The 20,234-nt window shown below is 53.6% G+C and overlaps 1 protein-coding gene across 1 annotated transcript in view; it reads right to left on the bottom strand.

Annotated features, from left to right (window-relative positions):
• The window catches only part of DISC1 (DISC1 scaffold protein), a 57,141-nt gene extending 50,306 nt beyond the window's left edge, over window positions 1-6,835 (bottom strand). Inside the window, exon 1 of the mRNA XM_059677672.1 lies at window positions 6,774-6,835. The gene's annotated coding sequence lies outside the window, so the exon portion shown is untranslated. The remainder of the gene's footprint in view (window positions 1-6,773) is intronic.
• Window positions 6,836-20,234: the final 13,399 nt, after the last annotated feature.

Genomic DNA, 20,234 nt, shown 5'->3' with positions numbered 1-20,234 from the left:
GGTCCAATCGCTGACTCCAGCAACTCAGGGAACAGCAGGGAAGTTTCCATTGTCTGAGCGGCCCGCGTCCCCGCGTGCTGGCCGGCCCTGGACAGCGGGCTGCGACACGGGGTGCGCCCCTCGGCTCATCTCACCCTGGATGGCAGAGGCCCTGCCGGCCGTGCTCCCCAAACCAGGGCTGTGCTCCCCGCCCGGCGAGGCAACAGGAATAGGAACAATAGAAATGGCTGATGCTTCACAGAAGCAGGAGAGCAGATGCGGGCACCTCACTGCCTGGCTCACAGGGCACAGCCAGGGCGCTCCGAACGGAAGTTTACATTAAAAACATGCGCGCGCACACATACACACACACACACACACACACACACACACACACACCCTCGCACATGTGCACACATGATGTGTGGCCTGTGCTTTGCAGCAGGAAGGGGCAGGGGCTCCGGACACAGAAGGCCTGCGTTTCACACGTGGCTCTGCCGCGTGGAGGGCACGCTGGTGGGGGGCCCCTCTCTGCCGCCTGCGCTGTCATCTGTGGAGTGGGACCCACCACGTGGTGCTGCAGGAGGCCAGGGGACAGGATGCCTGGCACTGCGCTGCCCGCGCCTGGCACAGTCACCGTTCACGCTGTGTTTGTTTTCCATGCAGGAGTTAAGACGAGAGTCTCATCCTGAACAAAGGCCCCAGGACATGGCCCAGAGCTCAAGGCCAAAGGGAGCCAGCGCAGCCTCGGCTGAGACTCGGCAGTTTCTGTACTGAGGAGGCTCCCAGGGCCAACAGGGAACTACACACACACACACGCACCACATGTGCACACATACAAATACCACACACGCATGCATGCATGCATATGCACATGTATTTACATATATATACCACACGTGTGTGTACACAGCACTCTTATATACACATATGCACACCACATGTGTATGTGTCGCACATGCATGTGCATGTGCGTGTATGCATGTCACACATCGCACATATGCACATGCCCGTGTGCATGCCACATGTATATACAAACACCACACACATGTGTACATATACACACACTCCACACATATACACACACCACGCATATGTATGTGTGTGTACCGTGCATACATACAACGTAAACACACACACAGTGTCCAGCGCCATGTCACATGACCCGCAACCCATGCCCCTGTTGACCAATCCCTGACCAACTCTCCACCCGATGCCTGCTCCCTCTCCTTGCCCCGCCTGGGCCCTTCCTCCAGGGAGGAGTCTGGCAGCAGATGCCCACGCCACGGAAAGGGATCGCTCCGAGACCCCTGCCAGCCCCCTCCACGGCGCGATTCCCGCTCACACATGACTGTCTTTCTCTTTCCATGGAAAGAGCGATGCAAAAATCTGACCGCCATCTGAGCGCCCCCAGGAGGTGCAGGAGGCAGCCGCCACGGCGGGTGTCGCTCATGAATGTTTTAGCTGCTGCCTCATGAAATATGGATGAGCCAGAAGGAGCCCTCTCCGGAGCTGTTCTTTCCAAACAACCCAGCAACTGCCGCGTCTGCCCTCGTTTTCACAGCAGAGACCGGCCCCTCGGTTTCCGCAGCCGGGGGTGGGGGGGTCCCCGAGACTCTAGGGCAGCCGTGGGCAAACTACGGCCCGCGGGCCGGATCCGGCCCGTTTGAAATGAATAAAACTAAAAAAAAAAAAAAAAAAGACCGTACCCTTTTATGTCATGATGTTTACTTTGAATTTATATTAGTTCACACAAACACTCCATCCACGCTTTTGTTCCGGCCCTCCGGTCCAGTTTAAGAACCCACTGTGGCCCTCGAGTCAAAAAGTTTGCCCACCCCTGGGCTAGGGCCTAGAGAGCCCGTGCTCTGAGCCCGTCCATAGCGCCTTCTCTCAGCACATCCCCCAGCTCATAGCTGCTGACATGCTGACATCAAATGTCTCCACAACTGGAGCCCCCTGCCCTGCCAGCAGACTGAAGACCCCCTCCCCCAGCCGCTCACCCCGCTTCCTGGGCCAAGGAGGGTGGACGGAAACACCGTTCTTCCCGTCCCCTCCCTCCCCTCTGAGCCCGGGCTGGCCAGCCCTCGCTGTTAGCAGCCGTTATCAGGTGAGACCAAGCCAAGGTGTCACATGTCAGCTCTCACCATCTCCTTCCAACCTGCCTTCCTGAGCTGACACCGAAGTCACCCTAGAGCGTGGGGTGTTCGCAGATACGCCCCGAGTTACTGTGCTGATGACTAATCTCATCCGACACGTAGGAGGTTGACCAGCTCGAAATTCAGGGCCGGGGTCTGGTCACACAAAGGAGGACTGGGTCTTGATTCTGTCCATCCCGTCTGGGCGATCCTGAGCAAATTACAACGCCTGTCCGTGCCTCGGTTTGCTCATCTATACAATGGGCACAGGCCCCACCCCTTGAAGGACTGTTCTCAGGACACAGTAGAATCCCTGGCATGGATTTTCGAAGGCCCATCGCAGCTTGTGACAAGTGGCGACAGCGTCTCCATGCGTTTTTGTTTCTCTTCCGAGTTCTTCGGGCACCTGAAGTCATCGCTGTGTTCTGAGAACATTGGGGGATTTTCCTGGACAGTCTTTAAAAGGAGAAGGAGCTGGCCCTCGCTGGCGTGGTTCCGTGGTTGAGCGTCGGCCCGTGGACTGAAGGGTCCTGGCTTCCATTCTGGTCAAGGGCACCTGCCCAGGTTGTGGGCTCGATCCCCAGTGGGGGGCGTGCAGGAGGCAGCCGATCAGCAAGACTCTCTCATCATTGATGTTTCTATCTCTCTCTCCCCCTCCCTTCTTCTCTATCTAAAAACAATAAAAACATATTTTTTTAAAAAAAAAATTTTAAAGTATCAGGAGGACTAAAGTCCAGTATGATTACACCTTTCTACAAATACACTAAGGTCAGCAAAAAGGTGTGCTTCGAACAAACAACAAAACCTGGGCCAGAGCGTCAGGCCCCGGGCCCGCCAGTTGGTTGGGGCACCGTGGCAGCAGGTAAGAGAGAAGGCGAGGCAGGATTACAGAGCTCAGATGTTCAGCCCTCGCCTCCACGAGAGAAAGTGATCTTCGGGTTGGGAAGGGCAGTGGTAGCATCACCGAGGAGAAATCGCAGCCAGAGCCAGGCAGCAAGGTAGAATGAGGACACCTGGCGACCTCGACTACGTCCGGGTCCCCAGACGAGGTCGGATCAAGTGTGGCCCGGGGCTCAAGGACCTCGGGGACGTGACCACAAACACACGCTCCGCGGGCTCGGAGCAAAGGGTCCCACCGAAGCTGGAGACTGGCAAGCGCTCTGGTTTCGAGAAGGGAAAAGTAGTCACCAGATGTATATCCCGGGTGCCAGGCTAAATGAATGCGTATCCCAGCGTGTGACAAGCAAGGGTAGGAATGTCCACATCGGGCCACCTCTGGGGCGAGAGAATGGAATAAAGGCCCACTGACGTGGACAGAGCTGAGAAGTTGGGGAGAGCCCGGCCGGCATGGCTCCGTGGTTGAGCGTCGACCTAGGAACCAGGAGGTCACGGTTCGATTCCCGGCCAGGGCACAGGCCTGGGTTGCAGGCTTGATCCCCAGTGGGTGGTGTGCAGCGGTCGATGATTCTCTCTCATCATTGATGTTTCTCTCTCTCCCTTCCTCTCTGAAATCAATAAAATTATTTTTTTTTAAAAAAAGACGTGACTATGCCGGTCCTAGAACTCGGTGAGGATGGCCAAGGCCCCTCCCAACACCAACAGCCTCGGGATCTGGGCTGCCTTCCCAGCCTGACCAATGGAGCTGCTGATTTTTGAGAGAGAAGGAGTGTGACATTAACACGTTGGCCTATGGTCAGTGAGCACGGCGAACTGGGTTTACGGAAGCAGACAGCACATGGATCCTAGCTCCGGGAGGAAGCGCACAGCCCAGGGAAGTTCAAACGGCCATCGCTCTGGCATTTACCACAACGGCGGGTCCTCGGAGCAGGATAACTTAAGTCCCTGCGGCTTATCGGGGACACAGGAGGGACAGGGGGGACAGGGAACGGTCACAGAAGCCCTGGTTCTGCCATCTCAAAAGGGGCACACTCCCAAGGGCTCAGGCTGCACAGCTCCAGGGCGCAAATTCACAATTTCTTCCCACGCCCCCCTGGCGACCTATGGGCGGCCCCGGGTGTCCCCGAGCCAGAATGAGACCTCCCTGCGCCTTGAAGTGAATGGTGACAATCTTACCGACTGCTCTCCTCCTCCTTTAAGGCGGCACAAGGCCCCACTGGCTCTGCAAGCGCTTCCTTCCGGATATGAGCCGTGCCAGGCCACCACGGCGGGGAGCCAGCTGGTCTACCCACGTTGGGGGCACCGCTTCTAGCGGCATGTTTTTTTTGAAGGATTTGCCTGGAAATGCGTAAACAATTAAATACAAGTCCCAGGAAGCCCAGAGGGTCAGGGCACAGACGCTTTGAGTTTAGAAGAACTACTGCATCTCTGAGAATAACCAGTAACCTCACCCCACCCCCACCCCGCTTCTCCAGAGCTAGTTTCCATCACCCTTGGGAGCCCATGAGGACTGAGCCAGGATGAAAGCCTGCTATCTCCCCTGAGAGCATTTTACTTCACCCTTCAAGCTGGCGATGCCATGGGCGTGTTGCCGTCTGAAGATTCTGTAGAGAAAAAGTGGGCATAGAGGGTGGGCAGGTGCCTGCCCTGTGTCTGTTATAGTATATACTGCTACTTGTAAAAAAAAAAATTAAAAAAATTGTTTAAAAGTAACATTTCTATGTAAAGCTAAAGAAAATAATGAGATTAGATATTTGCTAAGCGCTTGCTGACACCGACTGTCATATTTTATTTATGCAGCAGCGGAAAGTTCACGTAGCCCTTTCATTAGATTCGCTCCAGAATTTGCCATCTTCCTCTCAGAACTCCATCTGTCTCGCCTCATTAGCCCTGTCGTTCAATCTTTTCCCGGGAGAGATTAATCCAGCACGTTTTTGGTGTTTTTTTTTTCCCCCCTCTTGGAGCCAAACGCTACATGATTCAAGATGGCAGACATGCTACAAGATACCAGGACAGTTCGTAACGTCTTTTGCTTTAATGTGATGGGGAAGGCTTGGAGGTTTCAGAGAGCAAACTGAGTGGCCAGTGTCATTTGGGCACTAAAAGATAAGAATTATGCCTGGCCGGCGGGGCTCAGCGGTTGAGCGACGACCTATGAACCAGGAGATCTCGGTTCGATTCCCGGTCAGGGCACAGGCCCGGGTTGCAGGCTCCATCCCCAGTGTGGGGCGTGCGGGAGGCAGCCGATCCATGATTCTCTCTCATCATCGATGTTTCTATCTCTCTACCTCTCCCTTCCCCTCTGAAACCAATAAAAATATATATTTTAAAAAATACTCCACTGTTCCTACTTTAATAAAATGTAATTACTAGTAGTATTCCTACATCACCCTCATTACTTGGGTAAAAATGGCAACCAGGGCGATGTAGAGCTTACTGTCTCTCAGGCACTGGGCTAGGTGCTGGCCATCCACCGACACATGTAAACCCCCTAACGGCCCTGGCTGGTTTGGCTCAGTGGATAGAGCGTCGGCCTGCGGACTCAGGGGTCCCAGGTTCGATTCCCGTCAAGGGCATGTACCTGGGTTGCGGGTACATCCCCAGTAGGGGGCGTGCAAGGGACAGCTGAATCGGTGTTTCTCTTTCATCGATGTTTCTAACTCGCTATCCTTCTCCCTCTCCCTTCCTCTCTGTAAAAAATAAAATAAAATAAATTAAAAAAAAACCCATAACGACCCTATGAAGTAGGAACAAATGGGGAAACTGAGGCTCGCCTCAGTCCAGGATTGAGCTGCGGACAGACTGGCCCCAACCCCCAACCTTAGCAGCCTGGTGTTGTTCAAATTGCATGGGTACCACCGACCACTCATTCTGCAAAGCGCTTCCTCCCACAAGGGCTCTGAGACAGGCAGGCGGGTGGTCCGTGTCCCCTTGTCCCCCGAGGACGCGGGGCTCGGGATGGGACGTCCAGGGATGTGTCTAACGTTACCGGGCAGCGCCCCCAGCTCCACACCGAATTCGGGGGCGCGAGTCTCCCGCTCCTCTGCATAGACTGAGCCTGAGCCCAGGAGCCGTCGGGTCCTTGAAAAGCGACCGCCAGCGAATGGCCTGAGCAACCCGGGCTCCACCGCTCCTGCGCCCCAGGTGGGCGCTGCTGTCGCCAAGTCGGAAGGAAGCGTGAGGCGCGCGCTGGTTGCAGAGCAGCCCCCTGGGGAGGTGCCAGCACCCCCTCCCTCCCCCCAACCTCCTCCCTCCAGGTCCGGACGGGTGGAACCTGGGCGGAGGGCGCGACGGGCGACCCTGAAGCACAGACTCACGGCGAGGAGGGCGCACGGCGGGAGGGGGCGCACGGCAAGGGGGGCGCACGGCGGGTGAGGGGAGCCAACGGCGGGTGAGGGGGGCGCACGGCGAGGGGGGCGCGACTCGGGCACGCCCCTGTCCCGGCCCCCCTTCGGCTACCGGGCCGCCATTGGGGCGGGGAGCGGGGGGGGGGGTCGGGGGGGGGGGAGGAGCGGGGGGGGGGGGGGATGCCGCTCTTTGGAAAACTGCCGCCCACCCGGGTCTCGCACGGTCCTTGGGGAGGGCCCGGCCCGCTGGGCGTGGGGGGCCGCCCCGGACCCGACTCCTCTCCCCACCCCGCGCGCCAAGCGCCCTGCCTCAGTTTCCCCCGCCTCAGGAGGGTGCACTGAACCCCAGTCTTCACAGCGGCGCAGCCCACGCCCCACAGGGTCCCTGCGGCCGCGCGGACAGCGCCCCTACCTGCGCCCTGGGGACCCCCGCCGGCCGGCGCCTCAGGCTCCTCCAGCTGCGGGGCGGCTCCCCGGACCGGGACCGAGGCGGGGGGAGCGGAGCGGGGCGGGAAGTGGGGCGGGGGCGGCGGGCGCTCCTTCCGGCTCCCGGGGCGGGCGGCTCGGCTTCCTCTCCAGCCCCGGCCCCTCGCACACGCGCGCGCGAGCCTTCTCCGGACCGACCTACCGACCGACCTCTGAAAGTTGGCTTTTCACTCTGGACAAGTTTGCTTTTCTGGACAATATGGGAGGCGGGTCCCAGGGGATGAGCATCGACCTAGGAACCAGGAGGTCAGGTTCGATTCCCGCTCAGGGCACATGCCCGGGTTGCGGGCTCGATCCCCAGTGTGGGGTGAGCAGGAGGCAGCCGGTCCATGATTCTCCCTCATCATTGATGTTTCTCTCTCTCTCCCTCTCCCTTCCTCTCTGAAATCCATAAAAATATATATTTAAAGAAAAGAAGTGTACTAGTAACAGCTAATGTTATTGCGCGCTCACTACAATGCCAGATGGCGTGCTACACAATTTAAACTTTGCTGGACTTATTTCCCTTTTGCAACAACCCACTTATCACACCCATTTTCAGACTAGATAACTGAGGCACAGAGAGGTTAGAACTTAGAAAAGTGGCAGGGGGCGCTTTGAACCCGGCAATCTGGCTGGAGCCCGCGTGCCTCACCACAGTGCGATGTTGTCTCTCACTAGACACACACACACACACCCACACCCACACCCAGTGGCATTTCCGATGCCTGGGTACAAACGCTCTCCTTTCATATAAGGAGACCTACACTGAGGTCAGAGGTCACTCACACGGCTGCATTTTCACACATAATATTCCCCCCCACCCCTTTCATCAGGGTCATTCCAGAAGTAAGAGGAGGTAGACTGGGACAATCGTGCCTTCTGTATAATTAACGTCCCTTTTCGCCTCCCCGTCCGAATCCTAAGCTCTTTGAGGGCAGGTGGCATGCCCCATTGACCCCCGAGTCCTTGGCCCGACACGTATCAGAACGAATGCTCTCAGCGGGGATGCTGACATTCGACGGGAGCGTTGACTCATTTCTCGATTCTCCTGTCATGATAGATGCTCCCGACAATTCCCATCAAGTTACGGAGCCGGAGCTAAAGAGGAAACGTTCTCATTGAGAACAATAACGATGCTTAAACAATTCTGGGAAATTTAATTGTCCGGAGATCTTTTCTTTCAAAAAAAATAATAATAAACTTGAATGAATTGGAGAAGAGAAATCTGTCTTCAACCCAGGAAATAACATTGGACAACCTGAAGCCGCTCATCTGTGAAGGCCTGGAGAGAGGAAATTGGGCCGGGTTCAAATACCATCAGATAACGTCATGCCAACGGATGTGATCAGAGTTTTCGGCTAAATAGATGGTCTAAACAACCTTTCCTTTCTCGGGGCAGATACTGTGTCTACAGCTCTAACAGGGAGATAACTCATGGGCCCTCCTTCTAGACATGTGATCGTCAGCTCATCTTTCTCTGCCAACAATTCGTGTCTGCCAGAGACCTGGCCCTCAGAGTGGTCTAAACCAGTGGCTCTCAACCTTCCTGATGCCGCGACCCTTTAATCCAGTTCCTCATGTTGTGGGGACCCCCAACCATAACATTATTTTCGTGGCTACTTCATGACTGTAATTTTGCTACTGTTATGGATCATCGTGTAAATATCTGATATGCAGGATGTATTTTCATCGTGACAAATTGAACATTGTTAAAGCATGGTGATTAATCACAAAAATAATATGTAATTATAGATGTGTTTTCCGATGGTCTTAGGCCACCCCTGTGAAAGGGTCGTTTGACCCCCAAAGGGGTAGCGACCTACAGGTTGGGAACCGCTGGTTTAGAGGGTCACATGGCCACAGCCATTGAGGAAGGAGGCCTCCATTTTATTTTGCATTGATATCCACCACTCGGCTCCTGGCCGGGTAGCTCAGTTGGTTAGAGCGTTGTCCCGATACACCAAGGTTGTGGGTTCGATCCCTGGTCAGGGCACATGCAAGAATCAACCAATGAGTGCATCAATAAATGAACAGCCCGGCCGTGCCGGCTCAGTGGTTGAGCGTCGACCTAGGAACCAGGAGGTCACGGTTTGATTCCTGGTCGAGACACATGCCCGGGTTGTGGGCTCGATCCCCAGTGTGGGGCGTGCAGGAGGCAGCCGATCCATGATTCTCTCTCATCAATGATGTTTCTATCTCTCCCTCTCCTTTCCTTACTGAAATCAATAAAAATGTTTTTTTAAAGAAAGAAAAAAAAAAGGGTGGGGGGTGGGAGAGGGCAACGTAGGGAAAAAAGGGGACATATGTAATACTTTCAACAATAAAGATTTATTTTTTAAAAAAGAGAGAGCCCTAACTGGTGTGGCTCAGTGGATAGAGCGTCGGCCTGCGGACTGAAGGGTCCCAGTTAGATTCCGGTCAAGGGCATGTACCTTGGTTGCGGGCACATCCCCAGTAGGAGGTGTGCAGGAGGCGGCTGATGGATGTTTCTCTCTCGTTGATGTTTCTAGCTCTCTATCCCTCTCCCTTCCGATCTGTAAAAAATCAATAAAATATATTAAAAAATAAATTTGAAAAAGAGAGAGAGAAGAGAAGAAAGCTTCACTTCGTTCCTGCAGCATCTGCAGGAGCCACTCGAGGGCCTGGGCACCTGCAGGAGGCTGAACAAAGCGCCGGCTCATGGACGTTCCAGCTGCCCCTCGGGCCCAAGGCCAAGGCCAGAAGCCCAGCTGACGGTTTCCTCCGGGGCCTTGCAAAACCGCCAAGAGCACACGTGACCGACCCCCGGCCTCCCCGGGAGACTGACCAGAGCACGTGGCCCACCAGGAAGATGTGTCCTCATCCAGGGCCTCCCGCCCGCCTGCTCACAGGGGCTGGCTGAGCATCTCCCAGGATTTTCTAGAGACGGAGGGGGCGGGGAGAGGGGGGGCCAGGCAATGCCTAGCAACCCAGGATGTGCACCCCTACACACGTAGACACTATTCTGTTGTTGTTAATCCTCACCCGAGGACATTTTTCCATTGATTTTTTTAGAGAAAATGATAAGGGAAGGACAGGGAGAGAGAGAGAGAAACATTGATGTGAAAGAGACACATCGATTGGTTGCCTCCAGCATGCGCCCCGCCCAAGGCTGGGGATCGAGCCTGCAAAGGAGGTACGTGCCCTTGACCGGAATTGAACCTGGGACCCTTCAGTCCACAGGCTGGCGCTCTATCCACTGAACCACACTGGCTTGGACATCAGTGTCTCATTTTTTAACCATAACTGGGGGAATCTGTAGAGAAGGGAAGGAGGCCAGGAGGTGATGGAGTCCGCCAGTTTGAGAAAAGCCCTCGATAACAGCAACCACTTGGAGGTGGCGACCGGCACAGTGAGCCCACTGGGTCCCCGAGAGCCGCAGAGAGTGCGTGAGGTGTCAGCTGATGTCACAGGGCCCCCAGGGAAGACAGCCGTCCCGCATCGCGATGCCCGAGAACCAGAGGGTCCCGCCCCGGGCACCATGGGAGCTGTCAGCTCAGGAACCGGGCAGTGCCCGTGAGCTGGAGCCAGACGCCGGGACAGATGGCAGAGCCCGGTCCTCCCGGGCACCCCAGCTAGTCATCGCCTCGTGTCCTGGGGCTTGAGGAGGGTTCTTGCTGAGCAGAGCTGAGAGCTGCACCCTCTGCTTTCCACCTGACTGTTCATAGAAGGAGACGCAGACAGACAGACAGACAGATGAGGGGCCCTGAAGTGATCTGAAATGACCATAGACAGCAGCCGACATCTGTATGTCCCTGGGGTTTCAAAGTGTCTTCTCTTACTTCAGCTTTCTCTTTTTAAAAAAAATATACTTTTATTGATTTTACAGAAAGGAAGGGAGAGAGCGTTAGAAACATCCATGAGAGAGAAACATCAATCAGCCGCCTCCTACACGCTGAGCCCACAACTGAGGTCCATGCCCTTGACCGGAATCGAACCCGGACCCTTCAGTCCGCGGGCCAGCGCTCTATCCACTGAGCCAAGCCGGTTAGGGCTACTTCGGCTCTTTCTTTTTAAAAATATATATATATATATTTTATTGATTTTTTACAGAGAGGAAGGGAGAGGGATAGGGAGCTAGAAACATCTATGAGAGAGAAACATCAATCAGCTGCCTCCTGCATGCCCACTACTGGGGATGTGCCTGCAACCAAGGTACATGCCCTGGACCGGAATCGAACCTGGGACCCTTCAGTCCGCAGACCGACACTCTATCCACTGAGCCAAACCAGTTAGGGCTACTTCGGCTCTTTCAATGAGTACAACAACCATATGAGAAAGCAGGAAGGAATCCTTCCAATTTTATTTTTAAAATAATAATAGCCCTAGCCGGTGTGGCTCAGTGGATAGAGCGCCGGCCTGCGGACCAAAGGGTCCCGGGTTCCATTCCGGTGAAGGGCACGTAACCTCAGTTGCAGGCTCCTCCTCGGATCAGGCCCTGGTCCGGGCTTGTGCAGGAGGCAACCACTCGATGTGTCTCTCTCACATCGACGTTTCTCTCTGTCTCTCCCCCTCCCTTCCACTCTCCCTAAAAAACAATGGAAAAATATCCTCGGGTGAGGATTAACAAAATGACAGAAAAGAGAAAAGGAAAGAAAACATGGATTGACAGATAAACATGTCTTTGCTGTGTGAAAATACTTCCATAAACAGGTAAATAAGTGTGAAAAGCGCTTCTCCAAAATGACCGCTAGGTGGCAGGCCTGCACTAGAAATGCTCTCTGTGCTGCCACCCTCCCAACCTCTCCCAGGATCTTTTCCTTTAGGGGGGGCTCCTGTGAGAAAGGGGGGTTTGCCTGGTCCTCTACCGCTTCACCCAACACCCCAGCCCTCCTGCCGCCTCTGGCTTAGGCTGCGCTGTGGTCGTTTGGGACTGAACACATGGAGATGCAGGGACCAGCATCTCACCTCACCTGCCAGCAGGACCAGCCGTGAACCTGGCCGACATCAGGGGCCGCTAAGTCCCCTCGGCGTGTCCCTGGGGCTGCCTCCGACCCCGCTTTCCACCCTCCAGTCCCGCCACTGGAAAGGTGCCACCTGTAAGGCTAGCTTGACTTTCTTCTTTTTTAAAAATATATTTTTATGGATTTCAGAGAGGAAGGGAGAGGGGGAGAGAGAGAGGGAAACATCCATGAGAGAGAGAATCGTGGATCGGCTGCCTCCTGCACGCCCCACACTGGTGACAGAACCTGCAACCCGGGCATGTGCCCTGACCAGGAATCAAACCGTGACCTCCTGGTTCCTAGGTCAATGCTCAACCCACTGAGCCACGCTGGCTGGATGAGACTCGATCTTGATGAAGGCGGCCTGAGGTTCAGGAAAGAGGAAATTTCTGGGGAAAAAAAAAAAAAAAAAACAGCCCCGGACTAGTGGAGACAGTGAGTTAATTCAAGTCACCATTCCCAGAATCTCCCTTGCACTCCAGTCTGTGCTCATCGTACACAGTAGGTGCTCAATAAAGACCTGTTGTTCTGACCTAATCTCAGCACCACATTCCTCTGGCACTGACGGAGCCGCTTTCCATTCGTCAGTGGTTCCTGGAGCCGACACCAGAGCCTCGACAACAGGAAGACAAAGGTCTTAAAGATAAATGGAATGAGAACATTCTCCACGCTTTTCTTTATGACCAAACCGGTTCGTGACTTTTACGTTTTGAGAACAAAAACAGTCAAGCAAGAAAGGGGGGAGGGGTGTGTTCAAACCAGGAAAATAAATAACTATGAATGACGCTTTAACCCAAGAATTTTAGTCCTAGAAATGTATCCTAGGGAAATATTCAATGAAGATTAAAAAAAAAAAAAAAAAAAACCTACAAGAGGAAAAGAAAGAAGTGAAAATACAAACTTCAATAGGCAATGATTGATGATAGTTCATTATATTAATTTACTAGATCACTGCAGTGAAAATTATTTTTTAATTGATTTCAGACAGGGAGAGGGGGAGAGATAGAAACATCACTGATGAGGGAGTCATGGATCGGCTGCCTCCTGTACGCCTCCTACTGGGGACCGAGCCTGCAACCCGGGCCTGTGCCCTTGACCAGGAATGGAACGTGACCTCCTGGTTCCTAGGTCGATGCTCACCACTGAGCCACGCCGGCCGGGCTGTTACCACACTTTGCTTCAGATCCTTAGTCTGTAATGAAATGTCTGTCTGTCCTTCCTAGAGAGGGAGGAGCTGGGTTACCCACGCAGAGGCCCAGGCCCTGCCGGCAGCCACAGGCGACGGCGCCCCCCCCCCCCCCAGGAGCAAATAGGCGATTGATGCCAATATTTACATGGGAGAACGCGTGACACTCGAATTCATACTTAAAAAAAAAAAAGGGAAATGATCCTCTTCTAGTTGTTATGCGCATGGACTTGGCAAGGAAACCGCTTCCTGGCCGGGCTCCCGGACCTGCAATCCCAGGCCCTCTGCGCAGTCCAGGGGGCAGCGGGGTTGATTAAGCCCAGCGGACAGCTCGGTTTCCTGGCGGTTCACAGACCACAGCCGATCTCTGGGGCCGACAGAGCCTCCCAGGGAGAGAGGACGCGGAGGAGAAACCAGCACCCAGCCCAGGGCCTCTGCACTTTCCCATCATTCGATCAGGAGGCTGAAAGGGCCACTGAGCCCCAGCTATGTGGACCTATGAACCCTGACCTATGGACCAGAGGGTTGCGGGCTCGATCCCCAGTGTGGGGCGTGCAGGAGGCAGCCGATCCATGATTCTCTCTCCTCATTAATGCTTCTCTCTCTCTCACTCTCTCCCTTCCTCTCTGAAATCAATAAAAATATATATTTTAAAAAAATACACATATAATTATAACACATTTCCTTCTGACAATGCCTAGAAATGTAATAAGGGAAATATATATCAAATTTAAAATATTATGTATTACACAGGTAGTGTATACACAATTGAAAGAGAGATTTTGTACAGTATTTTCTTTCTTTTTTAATATATTTTTACTGATTTCAGAGAGGAAGGGAGAGGGAGAGAGAGAGAGAAACATCAATGATGAGAGAGAATCATGGATCGGCTGCCTCCTGCACGCCCCACACTGGGGATCGAGCCCGCAACCCGGGCATGTGCCCTTGACCAGAATCGAACCTGGGACCCTTCAGTCCGCAGTCCGACGCTCTATCCACTGAGCCAAACCAGCGAGGGCTGGACAGTGTTTGCAAAGCCTCTTGGAGACAGCGAATTCTTTGCAAATAGGAATCAGAAGCCAGGTGCCTATTCCAGGAAAGAGATTTCTGAATTCGAAAGAAAAACACAAAGGCCTTACAGGCAAATAAATAACCGCGCATGTTCACTGGAAGGGTCAAAGACCAGTTTGGCAGCTGGAACAAAGAAAAATTTGTCATCAAAACTCTTTGGCCCTTCTCGCCTAAAGTAAATTTGGAGCTAATTAGCTTTCAAGACTTTTCCGGGTTTTTTTTTTTTTTCCACGGTGACAAGGAAGCACAGCTAAGAGCAAAACCAGATGTGGGAGCTTACTGGTCATTTGTTGGTGGACGTTATATACTTACTTGTCAGCGTTAGAGCCGGGGTCTGGCCGAGGTCCCACCGCGTTGGGTGGAAGGGACGTTGCTCTCGGGGTCTGAGTTAGTGCACAGGCCGCATGGCTGCATCCTTCCCGGGTGACCGGCCCCTCCCAGCTGCGTTAGAGGTTCCTGTGCCGTGGTCTTGGGGGGCTCCGTGAAGGTTTCCCAAAATCACGGGGACCGAAGAAATGGCATCAGGCCTTTCACACTGGCGTGGGGCCTTCCCACATTCATGGCACCACCTCTTGCCTGTCAATTCGTGAACTTGGGTTACTCCGTACTTGGCTGTGAGAATCCAAGAAGAGAAAAAAATAAGGCGGTTGTTTCTCCCATGGAGATGTCTGTGAAAACCCAGCCAAAGAAGAGATAAAAAGACGTGCAGGCCCTGGCCGGTGTGGCTCAGTGGATAGAGCGTCAGCCTGCGGACTGAAAGGTCCTGGGTTTGATTTCTATCAAGGGCACGTGCCTCGGTTGCTGGCTCCATCTCCAGTCCCGGGTGGGGCACATGCCAAGCGATGTTTCTCTGTGTCTCTCCCCCTCCCTTCCGCTCTCTCTAAAAATCAATGGGAAAATATCCTCAGGTGAGAATTAAACAAAAAAAAAAAAAGTGGGGGTGAATTAATTGATTGGTTGATTCATTGATTGCATGGCATCAGGTTGGGGAAGCCTTTGAAAATAAGACAGTAAACCCACAGACTGAAGGCAAGCTGCCAAGTTTGCCACATAACATGTTAAAGTTTCTCTGTCCCCAAAACCACACCAAAGCAAAACAAAGCAGTAACTGAACACAGAGTTAAAACACAGGCGGCAAACTGGGGGAAACAGTTGCAAAACACAATGGTAGACAAAAAGCTAATTTCTTTTATTTATAAAACCCAGCCAAGTCAGAAAGAAGGATGCGGAGGCCAGTGGGAACCTGAGGGTAGCAGAGGAATAAGCCAGTTGACGCATAGAAAGATCTTCAACTTCATTCCCATTTGGGGGAAGGTACACATGTAGGCAACCTTTTCAAAGGGCAATTTGACAAAACGTACCAATATCTTTTTTAAATTTTTTTCATTGATTTTTAGAGAGAGAAGCATCGACATGTGAGCGTCACATGGATCGGCTACCAGGGATTGAGCCGGCAACCCAGGCATGTGCCCCAGCACACAGTGCATAGAATGATGCTCAACCAACTAGCCAGGGCAACCAATTCCTTTTTTTGTTTGTTTATTTGCCAATATTTTTTTATAATTTTATTTTTAAAAAAATGTTTATTGATTTCAGAGAGGAAGAGAGAGGGAGAGAGGGATAGAAACATTGATGATGAGAGAGAATCATGGATCAGCTGCCCCCTGCATGTCCCCCACTGGGGATGGAGCCTGCAACCCGGCATGTGCCCTGACCGGGAATCGAACCGTGACCTCCTGGTTCATCGGTTGACCCTCAACCACTGAGCCACGCTGGTGGGGCTGTGACTGTAGTTTTTTTAGTGTCCACGGAGGTGTTAGCTAAGCTGGGGGATCCTGAACCACTTGTTTTCTTTCTTACGTTTCTGTATTTAAAAATAACTTGAGGGATTTGTTATTGAAATGGGTTATTATTTTCTGCGGACCTCCCGGCATGGACATGCCAGATGCAGTCAAAGAGGATTCCAGATGCGCCAGGGCTGCTGCCTCGGCACGTAGTGGGAGCCGCCCAAGCCGCCCGCCTGCTCACCAGGTCACCCCCGGTCCACCCTCAGGGCCCGAGAGCCCCACGACCCAGGTCTGCGCTGAACGGACTGCAGATGCGCGAGGCAGGAAAGCCCGGGGCTTGAAGGAGCAGCGTGTGGGGAGCGCCGGGTGCGCAGGCGGCAGGGCGGGCAGAGCCCTACCTGGTCCTTTACGAGCCCCTTGACCAGCGGTTCTCAACCTTCTGGCCCTTTAAATACAGTTCCTCATGGTGTGACCCAACCATAACATTATTTTCGTTGCTACTTCATCACTGTCATGTTGCTACTGTGATGAATCGTCATGGAACTATCTGATAGGCAGGGTGGTCTGAGGCGACCCCTGTGAAAGGGTCGTTTGACCGCCAAAGGGGTCGCGACCCACAGGTTGAGAACCGCTGCCCTTGACCCTTTCTTCCCACCATTTGCCCTCCCAAGTCTCTGAAGGGCACCCCCAGCATAAGCAACAACCCCAGGCAGGGATTTCAGGCTTCTTTCTTTTTCTTAAATATATATTTTTATTGCTGTCAGAGAGGAAGGGAGAGGGAGAGGGAAATAGAAACATCAGTGATGAGAGTCATGGATCGGCTGCCTCCTGCACGCCCTACACTGAGGACGGAGCCCACAACCCGAGCCTGTGTCCTGACCGGGAATCGAACCCTGACCTCCTGGTTCCTAGGCTGATGCTCAGCCCCTGAGCCAGGCCGGCTGGTTTTATAGTTTTCTCACACTGAGTCCTAGCACAACTTTACACAGGCAGCGAGGAGAGGGCCGACACCCCTTCTCCTGCCGGCACTAGATGGCAGATGCTCCCGGGAAATCCTGTCACACCCTCCCTCCTGCCCCCTGTCCTCCTCCCTCCTCTCTCCTGCCTCCCCTGTCCCCTACCCTCCTCCCTCCTCTCTCTTACTTCCTCCCTCCTCCCTCCAGTCTCCTCTCTCCTGTCTTCTCCCTCCTGCCTCTGCCCCCCTGGGCCCTGGGAGTAGCATTTCCTCTGGGATGAGCAGGATGAAGCTGTCACTTTAGCTGAGGACCACAGTTGCCTCAGGATGGAGGGCGTGTCAGAGTGGGGCTGGGGCACAAAGAGAGGAAACTGGTCCCCATTCTTCAGCTGCTCCCCGACCCGCCTCCTTTTAACACAAAGGCCGGCGCTGCTGGCAGATGTCAGAGGGGGCGGAGGGGGCGCACTGCGGCTGGGCTTCCTGCATTCAGGTTGAACTCCGCGTCGCCTGTATCAGTGGCCACAGCACAACCCCCGGCGCTTGGCTCCCCTGTCCCACCCGCGGTGCCCCATCCTGGCTGAGCCACCTCCTGGAGTCTCCCCTGTGGGCCACCAGGCACCCACAGTGTCTGTCCTCGCAATATCGTCCACACGTCAATTGTCACCTTCACAGCCGACCCCCTTTAATTTAATTTTATTGACTTCAGAGAGATGAAGGGAGAGGGGAGAGAGAGAGAGACATCAGTGATGAGAGAGCATCATGGATCGGCCGCCTCCTGCACGCCCCACACTGGGGATGGAGCCCACAACCTGGGCCTGTGGCCTGACCGGGAATCGAACCGAGTCCTCCTGGTTCAGAGGTTGACGCTCAACCCCTGAGCCCCGCCGGCCGGCCTGCAGGCTTCTTACAGAGCATTCTGCCATAGAAATGGCTTCAGAAGAGCGCAGCTAGACTGGAACTGGGAGTTGGAAGACCTGAGGAATATTTCCCATACGTGTTAGTCCGCCCCTTCCCTGTTCCGCACCTCAGTTCCAGGAACGCCAGACCCTGACAGCCCGCCGATGGGGATTCAAGAAACAGCATCTGCTCGTCTCGTTAAGTCCTGGAGGCAGGATGGGGCCGGGTGCTGGCAACCGCGGCGGATCCATGTGAGGCACGGACACTTTCTTTTTCACGTTGAAAAGCAATCACAGGGACCGTCCTCCTCGGGCGCACGTACCGCGGCTCGGGGCGCGTGTGACACGTGGAACTGCGATGAACTGCGGCGGGGTGGGGTGAGGTAGGGGAGCCGGGCCAGGGACCACCCCTCGGGGGCCCTGGAAGGAAGTCAGCGTGTGAGGCCTGCAGCTCTGCGGAGAAGACGCAGAAATGTACGTCCATGTCATCTGGATCCTGGGAAACAGGACTTTAAGGGAGTTTTCAAGCAACTGAGGACTGTTCTAGAAAAAAACAGTTCAGCTTGTCAATAAATAAGAACATTCCTATTACCCAGCTATTCTACGTTCAGCAAGTTATCCTAAAGAAATAAGCAGAGATGCAGGTGGCTACGCAGTTATTAGGCTACTTGTGTCCATTATTTTGTTTGTTTGTTATATTTTTATTGATTGCAAAGAGGAAGGGAGAGGGAGAAAGAAAGAAACATCAATGATGAGAGAGAATCATGGATCGGCTGCCTCCTGCACGCCCCCACACTGGGGATCAAGCCCACAACCCGGGTGTGTGCCCTGAACCAGGAATCAAACCGTGACCTCCTGGTTCATAGGTCGATGCTCAACCACTGAGCCATGCCGGCCGGGCCATTTTGTATCAGTTTTGTTTGTAATCACAAGCATTTAAAAATAACCCTTAAACCATAAATAAATAAATTTAAAATCTAAAACAGAACTGGTTGAGTCCATTCATTATAGCATCATGATGGGAAGCTCTGTAGCCGTGAAAAGGTGCCTGGTAGGGAAATGTTAACCAAAGTGCTTTGAGAAGACAAGGCCTGAGTGAGCCCTGACATCTTATTCGATTGATAAAGAAAAGGTTAATAAAAATGCACAGACATGCTCGGGTTATGGGTTCGATCCCCAGTGGGGGGCGTGCAGGAGGCAGCCGATCAATGATGCTCTCTCATCATTGGTGTTTCTATCTCTATCCCTCTCGGAAATCAATAAAAAAATATTTTTTAAAAGTATTGGAAGGGCCGAAACCGGTTTGGCTCAGTGGATAGAGCGTCAGCCTGCGGACTGAAAGGTCCCAGGTTCGATTCCGGTCAAGGGCATGTACCTGGGTTGCGGGCACATCCCCGGTGGGGGATGTGCAGGAGGCGGCTGATCGATGTTTCTCTCTCATTGATGTTTCTGACTCTCTATCTCTCTCCCTTCCTCTCTGTAAAAAAATCAATAAAATATATTTTTTAAAAAAAGTATTGGAAGGATTACATTCCTTCTGAGTTTAAAAAAATAAAGTAAAAAACCACGTGCATTTCCTATCTGCCACTGGCTCTATGCGCCGGCATTCAGTCAGGAAAACAGAAAGCACTCTGGGTCATCCACGCAGGAAAGATTTAATCCAGGTGCTTCCAAAACCTGGGAGAGGCCGGGAAAGCTGCCAGTGAATTCGGGGAGTCACGGACGCACAGGAATGACAGGAAACCGCAGCTGCCGACGTGGGCGCTCGCTGCCCTGAAGCAGGTGCAGTCCCTGCAGCAGCTCACGTCTGCATGGAACAAGCCCTCACACCTGCCCTCGGAGGCCCCGGGAACAATCGCGGCCTCCGTTCTCTTTTGTTCTTCGAATAGTACCTGGGCCGCTCTCATTGGTCCGTTGTGAGTGAAACCCATCTAGCAAGAGTCAAGGACGGCTGGCCTCCAACTTCCGAAACAGAGAGAGCTGAGAAGGCAGGTCTAGTCCGGCCTCGTCCCGCCTTCGGGTACTGGACGCTCGCTCACCCCTTCCCGCTAGGTTCCCACTTCCAAACGACACCATGCCTTTACCTGCTGGGATGCGACAACTGTCCTTCGTGCAAGCGAAGCGCTTCACCCTCTTCCCATGGGGGAGGGACCACGTCCTGTCCGCCACTGTCCATCTCTCATGTCCACTCCTCTTCCAGTTCCATGCAACTTGCCTTTGCCATCCTGTAACTCGAAGACTGAATCAGAAGGTTACCCACCAACCACACACCCCGTAGGAACTAATCAAGGCCCGGCCAGCGTGGCTCAGAGGTTGAGCGTCCACCTATGAGCCAGGAGGTCACAGTTTGATTCCTGATTCCCCGTCAGGTCATAAGCCCAGTTTTGGGGTTTGATCCCCAGTGTGGGGCGTGCAGGAGGCAGCCAATCAATGATTCTCTCTCATCACTGATGCTTCTCTCTCTCTCTCCCTCCTCCTTCCTCTCTGAAATCAATAAAAGTCTATTTTTAAAAAGTGTATCAACCTAGAACGGGGACAGTTAACTACCT

Source organism: Myotis daubentonii, chromosome 20 (assembly GCF_963259705.1).
Source record: "Myotis daubentonii chromosome 20, mMyoDau2.1, whole genome shotgun sequence".
In the NCBI taxonomy this organism is placed as follows: Eukaryota; Metazoa; Chordata; class Mammalia; order Chiroptera; family Vespertilionidae; genus Myotis; species Myotis daubentonii.
Note: the sequence above shows the minus strand (reverse complement) of the source record. Positions and strands in the feature narration are given on the sequence as shown.